Source organism: Hippocampus bargibanti, linkage group LG03 (assembly GCF_051943395.1).
Source record: "Hippocampus bargibanti isolate YZ-2025 linkage group LG03, ASM5194339v1, whole genome shotgun sequence".
In the NCBI taxonomy this organism is placed as follows: domain Eukaryota; kingdom Metazoa; phylum Chordata; class Actinopteri; order Syngnathiformes; family Syngnathidae; genus Hippocampus; species Hippocampus bargibanti.
In genome coordinates this window covers 9826235-9845188 of record NC_142736.1, presented here as the reverse complement: position 1 = coordinate 9845188, position 18954 = coordinate 9826235, and the positions used below count along the sequence as shown (strand labels likewise).

General features: G+C 41.3%; 1 long non-coding RNA gene and 1 pseudogene across 2 annotated transcripts in view; both read left to right on the top strand.

Moving 5' to 3' along the window:
- Window positions 1–1281: 1281 nt before the first annotated feature.
- LOC148900252 (tetraspanin-18-like) overlaps window positions 1282–18954 on the top strand; it is a 21200-nt pseudogene continuing 3527 nt past the window's right edge. The window contains exons 1-5 of the transcript XR_016114557.1: window positions 1282–1544; window positions 2111–2185; window positions 2433–2531; window positions 2628–2804; window positions 9879–10087. The product of XR_016114557.1 is annotated as a tetraspanin-18-like (transcript). The remainder of the gene's footprint in view (window positions 1545–2110; window positions 2186–2432; window positions 2532–2627; window positions 2805–9878; window positions 10088–18954) is intronic.
- LOC148900253 (uncharacterized) lies at window positions 3415–7118 on the top strand. The gene is made up of 2 exons (XR_016114435.1): window positions 3415–5184; window positions 5294–7118. It is a non-coding gene; the product is annotated as an uncharacterized LOC148900253 (long non-coding RNA).

Below are 18954 nucleotides of genomic sequence, written 5' to 3'. Positions count from 1 at the left end.
GAGAATATCTATATAACGAGACTTTACTGTATATGTATATGTATATGTATGTATATGTGTGTGTGTATGTATATATATATATATATATATATATATATATATATATATATACATGTGTGTATATGTATATATGTGTGTGTATGTATATATATGTGTGTGTATATATATATATATATATATATATATATATATATATATATATATATATATATATATATGTGTGTGTACATGTGTGTGTGTGTCTGTGTGTGTATATATATGTGTGTATATGTATATATGTGTGTGTATATGTATATGTGTGTATATGTATATGTGTATGTGTATGTATATGTGTATATGTAAATATATATATATATATATATATATATATATATAAAGGTTGATGTCTACCGAGTTGAGGTGATCTGTGAAGGATTGAATTTCTTGTTTAATTATGACAAAAGTATCGTCCACATATCTAAACCAGTGTCTAGGTTTGTCCCCCGGGAAGGATGTGAGTGCCTGTTTCTCCATCTCTTCCATGTACAGATTAGCCACTATGGGTGAAACAGGTGAGCCCATAGCACAACCATGAATTTGTAAAATTTCTCCCTAAATTGAAAATACATATTATTAAGGCAGATTTCCAATAATTGGCAGAAGTGATCCGGTTTAAGTTTGGTTCTTTCATGCAGAGAAACATCCGCCAGCAGTCTCGTCCTCACCACTGAGACTGCTGCTGGGGTTGGGACAGATGTAAAGACATAAGTCACATCGTAGGATGCCAAAGTTTCCTCAGGTTCCAATATAAGGTCTTCTATACTCGCTACAAACCCTGTGGTGTTCTCTCCGTGATATTCTGTGTTACCAACCAACGGAGCTAATATAGTTTTTAAATAGTATTTGGCTACATTGTATGTAGAGGAGTCAATGCTACAAACAATGGGTCTGAGGGGGAACCCTTCTTTATGTATTTTTGGCAGGCCATAGATACATGGCGTGGCCTCTCCCGGGTATAATCTAAAATACATCTGTCTGTCTATATGTTTTCCTTTCTCTAACTTTTGGAGACAGTCTGGTGGGGTGTGGTTCAATTTGGATCGTTCATACAATAGCCTGCTTAGGCAACACATGTTAGGCAACATTCGTAATGCTCATGAGGTGATACTGGAGGGAGTGGGGCAAACAGGCGAGTCGTTAGTCAGGAATGTAGGAACAATCAGTGGGGCCACAGGGAGTGGTCCTCTGCTTCCCCCCAACCTGAGAGTAGGGACCTATCATAGCTGTGTCCGGCGCCGCCATGCCTGGACATTAGGGATATATAAATAGGACCGATACAACCAGTAAGACTTTAGTTCGCTGACGAAGCTTCTTGAATAGGAGGCGAATTGTCCGACACCTTCAAAAAAGTACAGACGATGGCTGAAGTAACCTTCTCATCGATGGACCACTCCTGTACGACTGTGAGCTTACACAGACATTTTGCCATTGGAGCAATTCTCTTCCTACTGGGCTTCTTGGGCTGCTGTGGCGACATACGGGAGAATCGATGTCTGCTTCTTGTTGTGAGTCCCACTTTTTTTTTTTATTCACTCAAGCCCTAAAATTAAGTGCAGCATTTTTGGGGGGTCATTTTAGAGGGCATTACTGAGGTTTCAATTGAGGTCGATAACCCGCTCTCCTAATTCCTTGAACAGATCCTCGTTACATCAAACCACAAATCAAACATGACACCTTGTGTCACGGGTTTCAACATCAACTTTTGTTGAATTTCCTCTCGGACTGTTTCCTGTCGACCCTCCTTCATGTCAAAATACTTTAATAACCATGATGATGCCATTTTGCTGTATTTGACTGTGGCATTGTCATGGAGTTTACCTCCTCCCTCTTCACTCACACGCTCAAAAATGAATGTTACATAAGACTAGTTTAAGATGATACAAGACTACCATCTAGAGGAACTGAGGTTTAATTTCAAAGTCGCATACATGACTGATTTTGTTTAACTGTGCCAGTGTTTATTGTCTGTGTGAAACATTTGTTGAAATAAAGAATTTGCTCAGTGTGAACGAAAAGCAAATCAAACATTTACAACATTCAGTGGGTAACATGACATTTTTTTCTTGCCTAGCTCTTCATGTTCATTCTCTTCATCTTCCTGGCTGAGTTGACAGCTGCTATGCTAGCTATCTTTTTCAGAGAACATGTAAGTCATAGCGATTGTCTCTGGTTCAATTTGATAGAAAGCAGAGAACAAATTCTTGACTAAGCGAACTACACTTTATTTATAGCGTCAACATAAAAATTGTGTGTGTGTGTGTGTGTGTGCGTGTGTGTGTGTGTGTGTGTGTGTGTGTGTGTGCGCGCGCGCTAGTTGGTGCTTGCCTGTCTGTAGTTTTCAAAGTCAAGAGACCCGCAATACATTTTTTGGGTCCGTTTTGTTTCTTCCCCAGATAACCAGAGACTATTTCACCCAAGAGCTAAACCATCATTATCAAGGTTACAACACCACTGACGTCTTCACCTCAACTTGGAATGCCATCATGACCACAGTAAAGCATATGTCTGTTTGTTTTTTATTGGCTCTCTTTTTTGCATAATTGTACCACTTTGATGTTTATCCATCCCCCGCATATATTGATATATAGTTTCACTGATGTGGCGTAAGTGGACCCGAGGACTTCAGCTTGAGTCTCTTTAGGCTCCTCAACCCCAACAAGACGAGTCCTGATGCCTGTTGCCAAGGAAGCAACTACCGAGGACACATGGAGCATGTCAGCATAATGCAGTGCGTCAGTGGAAACCCTGCCTTTCAGAACAACAAGGTCTGTGTCTCCTGAGAAAGACACATCGGATGGGGAGTACCCAAAATTGTGAAGGAATTGTCAAATAATGGTGAAAAGATTTGAATTTCTCCCTTTGGCTTCTTCTTTTCCTTTCGACTTTTCCCTTTAGCCATAGCGAATCGGTGTCCTCCATCGAACCCGGTTTTGTACATCCTCTTCTCTCACACCAGCTACCTTCATGTCTTCCTTGACAACATCCATAAACCTCCTCTTTGGTTTTCCTCTCTGTCTCCCGCCTGGCAGTTCAAGGCTCAGCATCCTTCTCCCGATGGAGTCATTCTCTTTCATCATTCCTCTGGACATGTCCAAACCATCTCAGTCTGGCCTCTCTGACTTTCTCTCCAAAGCCTCTAATATGAGTTGACCCTCTAATGTACTCATTCCTGATCCTATCCAACCTGGTCACTCCCAAAGAAAACCTCAACATCTTCATCTCTGCTACCTCCAGCTCTGCTTTCTGTCGTTTCATCAGTGGCACTGTCTCCAGTCCAAACATCATTTGCTGGACTCACCAACGTTTTATACACTTTTCCTTTCAACCTATTTGAAACACTTCTCTCACACATCACACCTGACATTTTTCTTCAGCCGTTCCTGCCTGCCTGGACACACTTCTTCACCTCTTTTGCACACTCTCCATTGCTCTGGACAGTTGACGCCAAGTCCTTAAAATCCTCCACCTTCTTTATGTCTTCTCCCTGTAGCATCACTCTTGTAATTGGATGCCTCTCATTCGCACACATCTATTCCTCTTGCTGCGACTGATCTTTATTCCTCTCCTTTCCAGGCATACCTCCACATCTCTAGTTTCACCCCCACCTGTTCCCTGCTCTCGCTACAGATAACAAGGTCATATGCAAACGTCATCGTCCAAGGAGATTCTTGTCTAACATTGTCTGTCAGCGTGTCCATCACCATAGCGAATAAGAAGGGGCACAGAGCTGACCCCTGGTGGAGTCCCACCTCCACCTTGAATTCCTCCGTCATGCCGACAGCATACCTCACAAAAGTCTTACAGTCATGATACATGTCCTGCACCGCTCTGACATACTTTTCTGTCACTCCAGACTTCCTCATGCAATACCACAGCTCTACTCTGGGCACCCTGTCATACGCTTTCTCCAGATCTACAAAGACACAATGCAATTCCTTCTGACCTTCTCTGTACTTCTCTATCAGCATTCTTAAATCAAATAATGCATCTGTCGTACTCTTTTTTTTTTTTTTTTTTTTTTTTTTTTTTTTTGAATGAAGCCATAATGCTGCTCACAAATGTTCACTTCTGCTCTTAGTCTAGCTTCAACTACTCTTTCCCATAGTTTCTGTCACGTCCGCTCAAGGAGTGGCGATAGAACTCGGCAAACGAAAAAAAGGAAGGGTTTGGATCCGAAATACACGATGGAGACAGCATAGTTCAATAAAGGTTTACTGAGACACGCAGGGCAAAAACAGAAGGTAAGGCAACCGAACAGACGAACGGGACCAACCTGCGTACTGCTGCGTGACAGGGTAACGAATGAAAGAATACACCGGCGAGGACCGAGCGGCAACGGGTGGCTTTTATAGCCAGAAGGCACATTTCAAAGGGATTGGAATCAGGTGAGTTAGCCCGGAGAGCAGGGAGGGGAGGGGCGCGCACCTGTCGCCAATTAGGATGAGACAGTTTCATTGTATGGCTCATCGTTATTCCTCTGTAGTTACTACAACTCTGCACATCTCCCTTGTTCTTAAAAATGGCCACCAGTACACATCGTCTCCATTCTTCAGGCATCTGCTCACCATCAAATATCTTGTTGAACAACTCAGTCAGGAACATCACTGCCACCTCTCCTAGACACTTCTATACCTCGATTGGTTAACCATCAGGCCTGAGTGCCAAACAAGTACATGACAAAAAGGTATGGATATGTGTTTATCATTAAGCAGCATTCCTTCCATCCACCCATTTTGTAATGTGCTTATCCTCACATGCTGGAGCCTATCCCAGCTGTTTTCGATGTACTGTATACTGTATGTGTACCCTGCCAATCGCAGGTCACATATAGACAAGCAACCAATTAGAGTCAGAATTTACAGTGTTCCATTCACCTCCCATACATGTTTTTGGAATGGGGGCGGAAACCTGAGTACCCATAGAAAACCCAAATCGGCACAAGGATAACAAACGCCACATAAGGTAGACAGAGCCAGAATCAAACCCCTGCACTGTGAGGCAGACGTGGTAACCAGCCGACCACCACGCCACTCTCAGCAGCCTTCATTGTTTTCGTATCACGCAATATGTTATTATTAAACCAGACTTTTTTTATTGTTTAGGTTGGAGCTTGATTTTGTAACCAACACCCCTCTGTTGTCATTTGTAAGTGTCCATCAATGCCACAAGATGACGGAAGACCCTTGCAAATTATCAAACACTAACTGATATTCTGTTTGAATTCATGTCCCTCTTGTTTTCTGTCACCACACAGACAACGACCAATCAGAAAAATCAACACCATGCATCTAGCATGACCACATCATCAACCCATGTTACAGAAACAGACACGCAAAGGTGTCCCCCAGGGTTCTTTGCTTGGTCCTCCTCTATTCATCCTCTAGCTTCTACCACTCGGGCGAATCATTCGTCATCATGGTCTCCAGTACGCTGATGATTTCCAATTGTGCATCTCCACCAAATCGTTTACCCCAACGGCCCACTCCACTCTCTCTAGCTGTCTTTCAGATATCAAATCCTCGATAAAACCAACATTCTGCACTAAATCTCAATGTGCTAATAATCGGCCCTCTGTCCGTCACACCAAACAGCCTCTGACTTTAATATCACTAAAACACATATTCCCCCCCTCTTACTGTTGCAACCTTAGTGTCCTTTTTAAATAATAACCTCTCTTTCGCCCAACACCTCACGTTTCGGTTTGCGACCAACGGGTGGCACTGTAGGGCCCCGCCTGCAGCTGGACAGGTGTTGGTCGTTTTAATCAGTGGCAGTTAAAAGGACTCCCGGCATGACCATTCAATGTCGGGTCATTTTTTGTTTCACCCTGTCAGGTTTGTCTTGTCATGTTTTACTCGTGGTTTTGTGTGCTACTTTGGACCTTTCTGTTCTGATGACATTGTTGTTTGAGATTTTGTTCCTGTTTAGTTTATTTATTTAATACAGTTTGTCAAATACACCCTGATCCCCCCCCCTCCTGCCTGCATTTTTGAGGTCCACCACCACCACCGCCTTGCAAATTGTGACAACACCTCACCAAAATCACCAAAACTGCTTTCTTCACCCACCAAAACCATTCTTTCAACGCTGCTCAAACTCTCATCCATGCCTTCATCACCTCCACCTTGGCTACGACAATAGCATCCTCTACAGAACAACCTGCAAACTCCTTAATAAACTACAGTACATCCTGAATACTGCTGCCTGTCTACACATACACACTCGTGATCACATCACCCCCATCCTTAAAAACCTCCTCTGGCTCCCCGTTCCCTGGCATTTTTAGTTGAAACTCGAACTCACTCATGAAGCCCTCCACAATCAGGTCACCTTATACCTCTCCAACTTTCTTCACCAATAACACTCATTCCTGCAACCAAAGCTTGTCAAACACAAATCTCCTTGCCATCTGGTATGCTCTACTACAACTGTACTGACCTCTAATCCTTCAAATAATCTCTTAAAACTAATTTATTTCACAATGCTATTAATACCATTTTATCAATTTTTGCTTCGTTTTTATTAAAGTATGCAACTCACTTGACTGATTAATTGTGCGTGATCAGTACCCACGGATGGAGGTGTGAAGGATAGTTTGTCTTTATATGTGCCCTGTGACTGACTAGCGAATGGTTCTGGTTGTAGTTCATCAGTTGGTTATGGGTTCAATCCCTCTCCCCGCACTGACTCTATTCAACAATATTGAAAGTGAATGAATAAATGTTATTGACATGTTTTTCTTTCGTTTATTTCCTTTTTTATTTCAAAATGTGTGTTTTGCCACCCACATGTATTAAGTAAGGCAGCCCATGTTTGAATAGTGATTGAAAGAACTGTGTATGCAGGCAGGATTTCCAGCTGCCCCCATAGCAGCCTGCAACCGTTTGCTTCCCATGAAGAGCAGATATTGAGTTTATGTGTAGTTTTGTTGTTTTTTCTTCTTTTTATGTCTTTCAGTGATTTAGTGATATTTTATAGTTGGCATTTTAGTCGGGCAGGGGTCACCATTGCGGTGCTTGCCCCCCAAGGCCCAGCGGTGAGTAGCCTGCATTCTTGTTCCACAAATACTGTTGGGCATAGTCAAACTCCAGTCCTGGAGGGCTGCCGTCCTGCATGTCTTCAATTTCTCTCTCTTGCAACGTACCTGATTCAAATGATCAGTATCAGAATTGACATCTGTAGACCTTGCTTGATCATTTCAATCAAGTCCATTACCAACAGGGATCAATTGAATACAGTGATCCCTCGGTTTACGAACCCCTCGGCTTACGAACTTTTCGCTATACGAACGTTACATTTATGTAAATTTTACCTTGCCATATGAACTTTACCTTGGCATACAAACTTTTTTTGTACATGGAGCTGCCTCAATGAGTAATGTGTCGTTCGCGAACGAGCCCATTCTTCTAACAACAAAATGGCAGGCAACTGTTTTTGTCCTCTATTCCCCGCCCCCAGTCTTCGGTTAAAGCCACGTGATTGGTCAAGAACGCAACAGGAAGGGGAGGGGGTTAAACATTAAAGAGACAGGCAGACGACAGTGAGAGATTTTCAACTTTGATAGTTCAAAGTCAGAGTGTAGACTGCAAGGTTAAAATATCCCATCAATCAGGCTCCACAAACAACCCGAACAAGCCATTGGTACACTTTGGCAAAAAGCTATCAACCCAGCTAAACAGAACACAATTGATGAGGAACTCGATACAATGATCACAGAGCAAGCACCTACAAGGGATCCTTCCTCAAGATGGTACAAGAAGGTTACGTTCCTCATCAAGTGTTTAATGCTGATGAAACCGGCCACTCCATTCCATCAAGCCATCAACGACCATCACAAAGGTAAATAAAACAACTTTATTATACTGTACAGTTTATTTCTTTAATTACAATACCATAGCACATTTATTATACATAAAAATAAGGTATATTTTGTGTAGTTTTAAGGCTTAGAAAATTAGAAAGTAGAAAATTATGTTTTATGGGGACCTGGGAACGGATTATTCTGATTTTAATGGTTTCCTATGGGAAATTAATTTTTGGGATACAAACTTTCCACGTTACACACTGTCTGGGAACCAATTAAGTTCGTAAGCCAAGGTATCACTGTACTTGCAAGCCGACAGTTTGACACGTAGCGCATCAGTGATGGGATATTGTAATTTCTTTGTTATGTTGTCAAGGTGAAAATATAAATGCTTGCAAGAATGATAGAAATCCAAGTGTTAATCTGTTTTGTATTATTGTAAGAAATCATTCATGTGATCAGTGTTTTTACAGAGATGAATCCCATTCATATTAGTAGCATTAACACAAAATGAGTTGTTTTCAGAAGTGTGTACCAAAATGGCAGCCTTTCTTGTTTTATCCATAATTCTGATGAAACTAAAAACAAATGTCATGACATGAGTGTCTGTGAATACTGTAAAAAAAAAATCATCTCTCCTAATGTATGCGTGTTTCAACTGTAAATGAACAGGGCATTAAACAGATTTTCTGTTTGAGAGATTTCTTCAGTTGTTTATTTGTGCAGCAACCAAGGCACAATTACAACAATCAACAATGAAACTTCAAATTTGAATTATTTTGCCAGCAATCCGCCACATTCTCAGATCTTGATTTTGACGTGTCGTGCTTTTGTGAGTGTTTCGATGCTTGGTTACCATAGATACAATTCATTTACCCGCGAGGAGCTTGTAAACTGATCCAACACGGTCAAAACAAAAGGGATAGATGGATATATACAGTATATATACAGTATATATATATATATATATATATATATATATATATATATATATATATATATATATATATATATATATATATATATATATATATATATATATATCAGGTGTATAAATCCTATTGACTTTTGTCACGTTTTGGATTGCGACCAACGGGTGGCGTTGTCGCCCCGCCTGCAGCTGCACAGGTGTTGGTCGTTTTAATCAGTGGCAGTTAAAAGGACTCCCGGCATGACCATTCAGTGTCGGGTTATTGTTTGTTTCACCTTGTCAGGTTTGTTTCGTCTTGTCATGTTTTACTCATGGTTTTGTTTGCTACTTTGGACCTTTCTGATGACTTGTTGTTTGAGATTTTGTACCTGCCGACTTTATTTAATACAATTTGTCAAATACACCCTGCTCCTCCCTCCTGCGTGCTTTTTTTTGGGCTCCGCCACCATCACCTTGCAAAGCGTGACAACTTTGTGCTCCAGGTGTCTGATTCTTTTCAATTACATCGTTGAAAAGTTTGCCGAATGTGGAAAAGATCTTTTCAGCTAACTTGCAAGGGTGCCCTTATCTATGTTTTTACACGTTTCCTCTTGCTTGGTGGCGGTAGGTCCTGGGACGTAAAACCGCATGACTCAATGATCTTTGTTTTGTGTTTGTGCTCTCGATATGGCTGCTGAGCTGACTGCGTTTGGCGATGGAATTTTGTGAAAAATGATCACAATGTAGCAAATAGAGGATCTTCTTCTTCTTTTCCTTTTCCTTTCGGCTTTTCCCTTCAAGGGGTTGCCACAGCAAATCAGTGGCCTCCATCTTTAGAGGTTTGATCTGCATTTTTGTTTTGGCCAAGCTTTTATAGGATACAATTATGATTTTAGACTGGAGGTATGAATTTATTTATCTATATTGTCTTCAAATTATAGTTTCATTGATCGTTTCTCGCCATTTTTAAATAATACCCAAGAAATTTAACAATCTGGTCATATTGTGACTTTAAATATTTACCTTGTTTTCTGTCCAGTTAGTTTTGTCAAAGTGCTCGGTCAACCAGGTCAGCCTATTAAGCTGCTGTGTTGGCATTACCATGGCAATGCACCCGCCTCTCAGCTGTCAGTCCAGTGGAGGAGTCCTCTCAATGAGCTGCTGTGTCACTATATCAAGTACAAAACCTTCCAGAACGGTACTGTTGGCTACACCATCAATAACACACGCGGCGGCATCACCATCCACCGCATCCAAATAAAGGTTTGGGGCTTCATGTGTGTTCTGTCAGTATATCTCACCAGTTTTCAGACCACACCATTCAACTGACCATGGTGACAAACCATGGCCATCTGCTTTGTGTTTAACATAAAGGTAGGATAGACACTTGTGGGTATTTCGTCTGTGTAAGCTCTCAGTCATACAGGAGTGGTCCATCGATGAAAATGTTTCTTCAGCCATCATCTATACTTCTTTGAAGGTGTCGGAAGTTTCGCTTCTTATCCAAGATACTTTGTCGGCGAACTAAAGTATTTTGCTGGTAGTTTCAGCCTATATATATCCCTACTGTCCAGACGTGGCGGTGCCGCCCTCTGCTATGATTAGTCCCTGCTCTCAGGTTGGGGGGAGCAGAGGACTACTCCCTGCGGCTACACTGATTACTTCTATTGTCCTTGCCTGTCTATGAGGTCTACGACTGGACTGTTTGCCCCATTTGCTCTGGTATCACCTCATCAGCATAACGAAGCCTATGTTGCCTAAGAAGTCTGTTGTACGAATGATCCAAATTCAACCTCACCCCACCATGGCGGTTTAGTGAAGGATTTTGCTGTTTTATGAAAATAGCTTCTTTTACTCCCCTTTCAAACCATCTATTTTCATTCGCTAAGATTTTATCCTCATTGTCGGCAAATGAGAGGTTGCTAGCTTTTAGGTGCATATGTACTGCCGATTGAGGACCACGAGCAATGTTCCCTCTAAGCTGCGCGCGTGCGCAATCGCGCACTGCTCGCACATACTCAGCGCACAAGAATATCTATGCAGCGCACATTTTGCAATGTAACTCAATGAGTGACAGGTGTCCATCCAATAATGCCGTACAGTTCATGTACGCTACGCAGCCAATCGGAGCAGAACGGCGCGAATGTGCCCTGCCCATCCGCGCCGTGATACTGGCGTGAAACTGGTGTGTGGCCACAGCGGAGACATTAGTGATGGGAGTTCTTTTGGCTCGGCTCACTAAAAAGATCCGGCTCCTTAGCTTGTTTGTTTTTTTCCCTTTAATTAATTAACTACCAAAAATCATGTAAAATTACGTGAAAAACAAATTATTCATGTAAAAAATACACTATATCAAATAATTTTATTTATATGGGTTGATTTATATGTGCACAGAGAGCATCCACGAACTTTCACTTTCACTGTGGTTACTCTGGTTTGATGATCAGCTGTCACTAATTTGCTTTTCATATTAATAATGCTATCATACCAACTAGTAAAAAATGTAATAATTGAATAATAATAACAACATAATGTGATAACATTTGTCCACCAGTCTACCCTAACCCTCCTCCCCCTCCTCCTTTTCCTCACTGCTGCGTGTGTCTGTAATTCTCCCCTCCCTCCTCTACCATGGATATCGACCAATCACATGCGGCTTTAACCAATGACTGGGGGCGAGGAATAGAGGACAAAAAAAGTCGGCTCCTTGGCTCCTTGTTAGGAACCGGCTCTCTTCGTTCACTTCAGAGATCCGGTTCTAAGAACCGGCTCGTTTGCGAACGACACATCACTAGTACACATCTGATGTTGCTCACAGTGGTCCTCAATGTGCTCAGGGAGCTTGCGTGTCTGCTCAGACATATGAAAACTTAGACGGAACATTGTATTATCCCCACAAAGTCTCTTTTGAGAATTTGTTTAGTCTCCCCAATGTATTGCTCTTTACAATTTTCATTTTACGATGTCTTGAAAAACTACATTACTTTGTTTTCCATTTGGCAGCCTATCTTTTGGATGCAGTAATTTTTGCATTTAAGACAAAAATTAGTGCACTAATTTTCGTCTTAAGTTAATTGTTTTTCAAACCCCGTGCGACGGCACACCATATATTGTCAGGGGTGCAGTGGTAAAGGATGCACTTTGTATACCTGTGTGGTCGATGGCATGGCAGAGTAATGATGTAGACAAGCAGAGATTAGGTAATAGTACAAAGAAATCTTTCTTTCATTTGCATTTATCTTTACCAAAGAGGCAGAACCCAGTGTGTTCGCCTGTGTGAGCAAACGGAAAAACAAGTCATGAGCCCTGCAAGCTTGTTACCATATTGCTGCACTTGTGGCAAAATCTGAAAAAGTCCCAGTGGCAATGTATTGCCCCATTTGCTCTGGTATCACCTCATCAGCATAACGAAGCCTATGTTGCCTAAGAAGTCTGTTGTACGAATGATCCAAATTCAACCTCACCCCACCATGGCGGTTTAGTGAAGGATTTTGCTGTTTTATGAAAATAGCTTCTTTTACTCCCCTTTCAAACCATCTATTTTCATTCGCTAAGATTTTATCCTCATTGTCGGCAAATGAGAGGTTGCTAGCTTTTAGGTGCATATGTACTGCCGATTGAGGACCACGAGCAATGTTCCCTCTAAGCTGCGCGCGTGCGCAATCGCGCACTGCTCGCACATACTCAGCGCACAAGAATATCTATGCAGCGCACATTTTGCAATGTAACTCAATGAGTGACAGGTGTCCATCCAATAATGCCGTACAGTTCATGTACGCTACGCAGCCAATCGGAGCAGAACGGCGCGAATGTGCCCTGCCCATCCGCGCCGTGATACTGGCGTGAAACTGGTGTGTGGCCACAGCGGAGACATTAGTGATGGGAGTTCTTTTGGCTCGGCTCACTAAAAAGATCCGGCTCCTTAGCTTGTTTGTTTTTTTCCCTTTAATTAATTAACTACCAAAAATCATGTAAAATTACGTGAAAAACAAATTATTCATGTAAAAAATACACTATATCAAATAATTTTATTTATATGGGTTGATTTATATGTGCACAGAGAGCATCCACGAACTTTCACTTTCACTGTGGTTACTCTGGTTTGATGATCAGCTGTCACTAATTTGCTTTTCATATTAATAATGCTATCATACCAACTAGTAAAAAATGTAATAATTGAATAATAATAACAACATAATGTGATAACATTTGTCCACCAGTCTACCCTAACCCTCCTCCCCCTCCTCCTTTTCCTCACTGCTGCGTGTGTCTGTAATTCTCCCCTCCCTCCTCTACCATGGATATCGACCAATCACATGCGGCTTTAACCAATGACTGGGGGCGAGGAATAGAGGACAAAAAAAGTCGGCTCCTTGGCTCCTTGTTAGGAACCGGCTCTCTTCGTTCACTTCAGAGATCCGGTTCTAAGAACCGGCTCGTTTGCGAACGACACATCACTAGTACACATCTGATGTTGCTCACAGTGGTCCTCAATGTGCTCAGGGAGCTTGCGTGTCTGCTCAGACATATGAAAACTTAGACGGAACATTGTATTATCCCCACAAAGTCTCTTTTGAGAATTTGTTTAGTCTCCCCAATGTATTGCTCTTTACAATTTTCATTTTACGATGTCTTGAAAAACTACATTACTTTGTTTTCCATTTGGCAGCCTATCTTTTGGATGCAGTAATTTTTGCATTTAAGACAAAAATTAGTGCACTAATTTTCGTCTTAAGTTAATTGTTTTTCAAACCCCGTGCGACGGCACACCATATATTGTCAGGGGTGCAGTGGTAAAGGATGCACTTTGTATACCTGTGTGGTCGATGGCATGGCAGAGTAATGATGTAGACAAGCAGAGATTAGGTAATAGTACAAAGAAATCTTTCTTTCATTTGCATTTATCTTTACCAAAGAGGCAGAACCCAGTGTGTTCGCCTGTGTGAGCAAACGGAAAAACAAGTCATGAGCCCTGCAAGCTTGTTACCATATTGCTGCACTTGTGGCAAAATCTGAAAAAGTCCCAGTGGCAATGTAAATGAGACGTTCGGAAATAGCCTGACTGCTGTAAAAACAAATACATACAACAAAACCAAAAACAAACAAACAGCAAAAGGCTGAGAACCACAGAGGAATAGCTTTGTGTGTCTTTACTTTACTGATTGCTGCCAGGATACCAGATCTGTGTTCACCAAAACCATTTATCACGTTGAATGAGAATAAATATGAAAGATTATAAAACATTGATTTTTATTTGATTTATTTGAAAACGCTTATATGAACAATATAGCGCTTTAATTGTTAAAAATTGTCTTTTTTTACATATTCAGCTCACGGTGTGCCAATGACGTTTTGAAAGAATCAGAATCATCTTTATTGCCAAGTATGTAGAACACACAAGGAATTTGTTTCCGGTAGAACACGCTGCACATGGATCGGTAGCCCCTGCCTGAGGGGAGTAGCTGGAAAAAGGTGGTGGGCAGGGTGTGGAGGGTCCAGTAGGATTTTCCGCGCCCTAGTTTGGATTCTTGCAGTGTGCAAGTCCTCGAGAGTGGGTAGGGCGGTGCCAATGATTTTTTCCGCCGTCCTCACAGTCCGTTGAAGTCGGATTTTGTCCATTTTTGTGGCGGCCCCGAACCAAACGGTGATGGAAGAACACAGGATGGATTCGATGACAGCCGTGTAAAAATGTTGCAGCACCTCCTGTGGCAGGCCACGCTTCTTTAAAGTACATTCTCTGTCTGACCTTTCTCAGGAATCTCAGGATTCCCAAATGTGCCTTAACTCGAAAAAGATAGAAAAACTGGTCTATTTGACAATCAGTAGAGGGTGTGGTGTACATTTTCTTCCAAATAAACTATAAATTGCACAAAATTGTTTCCACTGTTGTAGCTGTCTTACACTCTGACAATATCTAAGTTCGGAAGGTATTATGTCAATGGAAATCCATTCATCTACAGCACAGGTGTCAATTTTTTTCTGTATCTGTGGGCCACATTGTAGTTATGGTTTCCTCTCGAGGGCCGCTATGAATTTGGCGAAGCCATTAGGATGGTTTATCCCCTCCACATATTACATAAAGAGCGCACAACAAATTAATAACTAGTTTTCTAATTTGAAGTAAAAAACATTGACTGTTATTGTGCTTTACATACGACAATTTGAAATTTTAGTTCAGACTTTAGCAAACATCATGGAAAGTTTTATTTAGTTTCGGCGGCCGAATAAAATGATGTGGTGGGCCAGATTTGGCCCTGCGTCCTTGACTTTGACACCTGTGATCTATAGTATATGGATCAATACAATGATTTCTGCATCATGATCATGATCATCTAGAACTGCTTCATGTCATCACAAAGAGGGTACAGCAAGTCCTGAAGAATGAATGTCTCTCTGTGTCTTTGTTTGGTCATATTGTCTCTATGCTGTCATATTATTTGTTATTTAGGTTTTTTTTTTTTGTTCTTTTGACTTCAAGACGGAGCTGCGAGAGTGGCTGCCTTTCCAGCAGCTCATGTATTTTTGTTTTTCTACTTTCATTCCTTTCATCACTTTGCTGCTGTGAAATGTAAATTTCTCCACTGTGAGACTAATAAAGGCATATCCAATATCCAATCCAATAACCAGTGAGCACATCCACCTCACAGTGGAGAGGTGCAGGGTTCATTTCCTGTGTGGAGTTTGTCAGTTCTCCCCATGTCTGTGTGGATTTCCCTGGGTACTGCGGTTCCTTTCCAAATTCCAAAAACATGCAGCTTGGGCTAAGAGATGATCAACCATCCATGTTCACACCCATACTCACCTCCGAGAGACAATTTGGAGTGTTCAATCAGCCTGCCATGTATGATTTTGGAATGTGGGAGGAAATTGATACCCATAGAAAACCCACACAGGCCCAGGGAGAACATGCAAACTCCACACATGGAGGTCAGACCAGGGATCGAACCCACAACGTCTGCACCGTGAAGTCGACATGCTAACCCCTCGACTAGACATGAGATGGACAGATGGATTTGTACCATTTATTTATGACAGTGAACCCTCGTTTATCACGGGAGATACGTTCCAAAAATAGCCCGCGATAGGTGAAATCCGAGAAGTACAATGTAGGCAGCTTTTTTTAACACAATGCAAAATTGTATATACTGCAGAATGAAACAAAAAATAAAACCTCTTTTTTAATAGTTTAAAGAACGGTGTTGTAAAACAATATTTTGCTGCTGCGCCTATTCGCCCTGACTGCTCCGCTCTGTGTCCATAATTTGTAAAATTCGCTTCAAATGACTTCTACTAAGCGTATTTTACAAAGATTCCACCACATATAGCTATAATTTACGTTTTAAGACTTGCACTGAATATTCCGGAAGTCTTGTTTTTGAGTTGGTGACGAGTCCTCACCCGACGTCACTGTAGGAACGCCCCTAACCGATAAAGGACATACCTTGCATCACCTGAATACATTTTGCGGTACTTTGTTTGGTCTGTAAACTTCGTGTTTATCCGTGTTGATGGGGAAATTAGAAGGAAAACATAAATAACGCGATGGTGAATCGTGTGTTGCGCCAACCTCTACAGTGTATTTGACAAAACTTCCCAGGAAACAATTTCCACGGAGCTTTGTCGCCATCTTCTGCTTTTTTTGGGTACTGTGAGTACTAAAGAGTTTGTCACTACATTTCTCTCCAGATGCATCAAAATGACCGGAATAAATTCTTTAATCGATTGCAAACATGTATGCTTTCCTCTTCAGAACTATTTGAATCATATTCATAACTGGATGAGTAAGAAGGAAGCATCTTTTCCGAATCTGAAGCCATTGTTTTGAATCTCGAGCAAGGCAAGACGTCTTGGCGTGCCACCACAAACAAGGGGGCGGGACCCTTGAAAATGGCCACTTCCGGGTTCATTTTGAAGTGGTTTTTGGACACTTTAAGTCATTTTTATTGGTGATTTGCATTTGACTAAAAATATCATACTGCGTGTTTTGGGTATTTTAGATGCTATAAAACGTTTTTCTGATGTCAGGAAACAAAAAAGCGATGTTGGTTGTCCTTTAAGGAGTCTTTCTCTGATAGAACATTGTTATCAGTAGTTGTTGGCACTCTCTTTTTTTTTAGCAAGAAGATTTTTGTAAACCGACATGACCCGATTTCTAGAAGCAGAATGCTCCATGAGCTGTTCAAAGCCAGTGTCTTTGATTTTATTCTGCTTTGTTTGCAGTGTTGTTTCTTTTACTTTGTTTGTTTGCACATTTGCATGCCATTAATAAAAAAAACAACAACATAAAAATACAAAAAAAGTTTTTTCCCCTGAAAAAAAAATCTGCGATGCACTGAATCCGCGATAAGTGAACCACGAAGTAGCGAGGGATTCCACTGTGAGACTAATAAAGGCATATCCAATATCCAATCCAATAACCAGTGAGCACATCCACCTCACAGTGGAGAGGTGCAGGGTTCATTTCCTGTGTGGAGTTTGTCAGTTCTCCCCATGTCTGTGTGGATTTCCCTGGGTACTGCGGTTCCTTTCCAAATTCCAAAAACATGCAGCTTGGGCTAAGAGATGATCAACCATCCATGTTCACACCCATACTCACCTCCGAGAGACAATTTGGAGTGTTCAATCAGCCTGCCATGTATGATTTTGGAATGTGGGAGGAAATTGATACCCATAGAAAACCCACACAGGCCCAGGGAGAACATGCAAACTCCACACATGGAGGTCAGACCAGGGATCGAACCCACAACGTCTGCACCGTGAAGTCGACATGCTAACCCCTCGACTAGACATGAGATGGACAGATGGATTTGTACCATTTATTTATGACAGTGAACCCTCGTTTATCACGGGAGATACGTTCCAAAAATAGCCCGCGATAGGTGAAATCCGAGAAGTACAATGTAGGCAGCTTTTTTTAACACAATGCAAAATTGTATATACTGCAGAATGAAACAAAAAATAAAACCTCTTTTTTAATAGTTTAAAGAACGGTGTTGTAAAACAATATTTTGCTGCTGCGCCTATTCGCCCTGACTGCTCCGCTCTGTGTCCATAATTTGTAAAATTCGCTTCAAATGACTTCTACTAAGCGTATTTTACAAAGATTCCACCACATATAGCTATAATTTACGTTTTAAGACTTGCACTGAATATTCCGGAAGTCTTGTTTTTGAGTTGGTGACGAGTCCTCACCCGACGTCACTGTAGGAACGCCCCTAACCGATAAAGGACATACCTTGCATCACCTGAATACATTTTGCGGTACTTTGTTTGGTCTGTAAACTTCGTGTTTATCCGTGTTGATGGGGAAATTAGAAGGAAAACATAAATAACGCGATGGTGAATCGTGTGTTGCGCCAACCTCTACAGTGTATTTGACAAAACTTCCCAGGAAACAATTTCCACGGAGCTTTGTCGCCATCTTCTGCTTTTTTTGGGTACTGTGAGTACTAAAGAGTTTGTCACTACATTTCTCTCCAGATGCATCAAAATGACCGGAATAAATTCTTTAATCGATTGCAAACATGTATGCTTTCCTCTTCAGAACTATTTGAATCATATTCATAACTGGATGAGTAAGAAGGAAGCATCTTTTCCGAATCTGAAGCCATTGTTTTGAATCTCGAGCAAGGCAAGACGTCTTGGCGTGCCACCACAAACAAGGGGGCGGGACCCTTGAAAATGGCCACTTCCGGGTTCATTTTGAAGTGGTTTTTGGACACTTTAAGTCATTTTTATTGGTGATTTGCATTTGACTAAAAATATCATACTGCGTGTTTTGGGTATTTTAGATGCTATAAAACGTTTTTCTGATGTCAGGAAACAAAAAAGCGATGTTGGTTGTCCTTTAAGGAGTCTTTCTCTGATAGAACATTGTTATCAGTAGTTGTTGGCACTCTCTTTTTTTTTAGCAAGAAGATTTTTGTAAACCGACATGACCCGATTTCTAGAAGCAGAATGCTCCATGAGCTGTTCAAAGCCAGTGTCTTTGATTTTATTCTGCTTTGTTTGCAGTGTTGTTTCTTTTACTTTGTTTGTTTGCACATTTGCATGCCATTAATAAAAAAAACAACAACATAAAAATACAAAAAAAGTTTTTTCCCCTGAAAAAAAAATCTGCGATGCACTGAATCCGCGATAAGTGAACCACGAAGTAGCGAGGGATCACTGTATTTACGTTTTGAGTTGTGAAATTACGGAA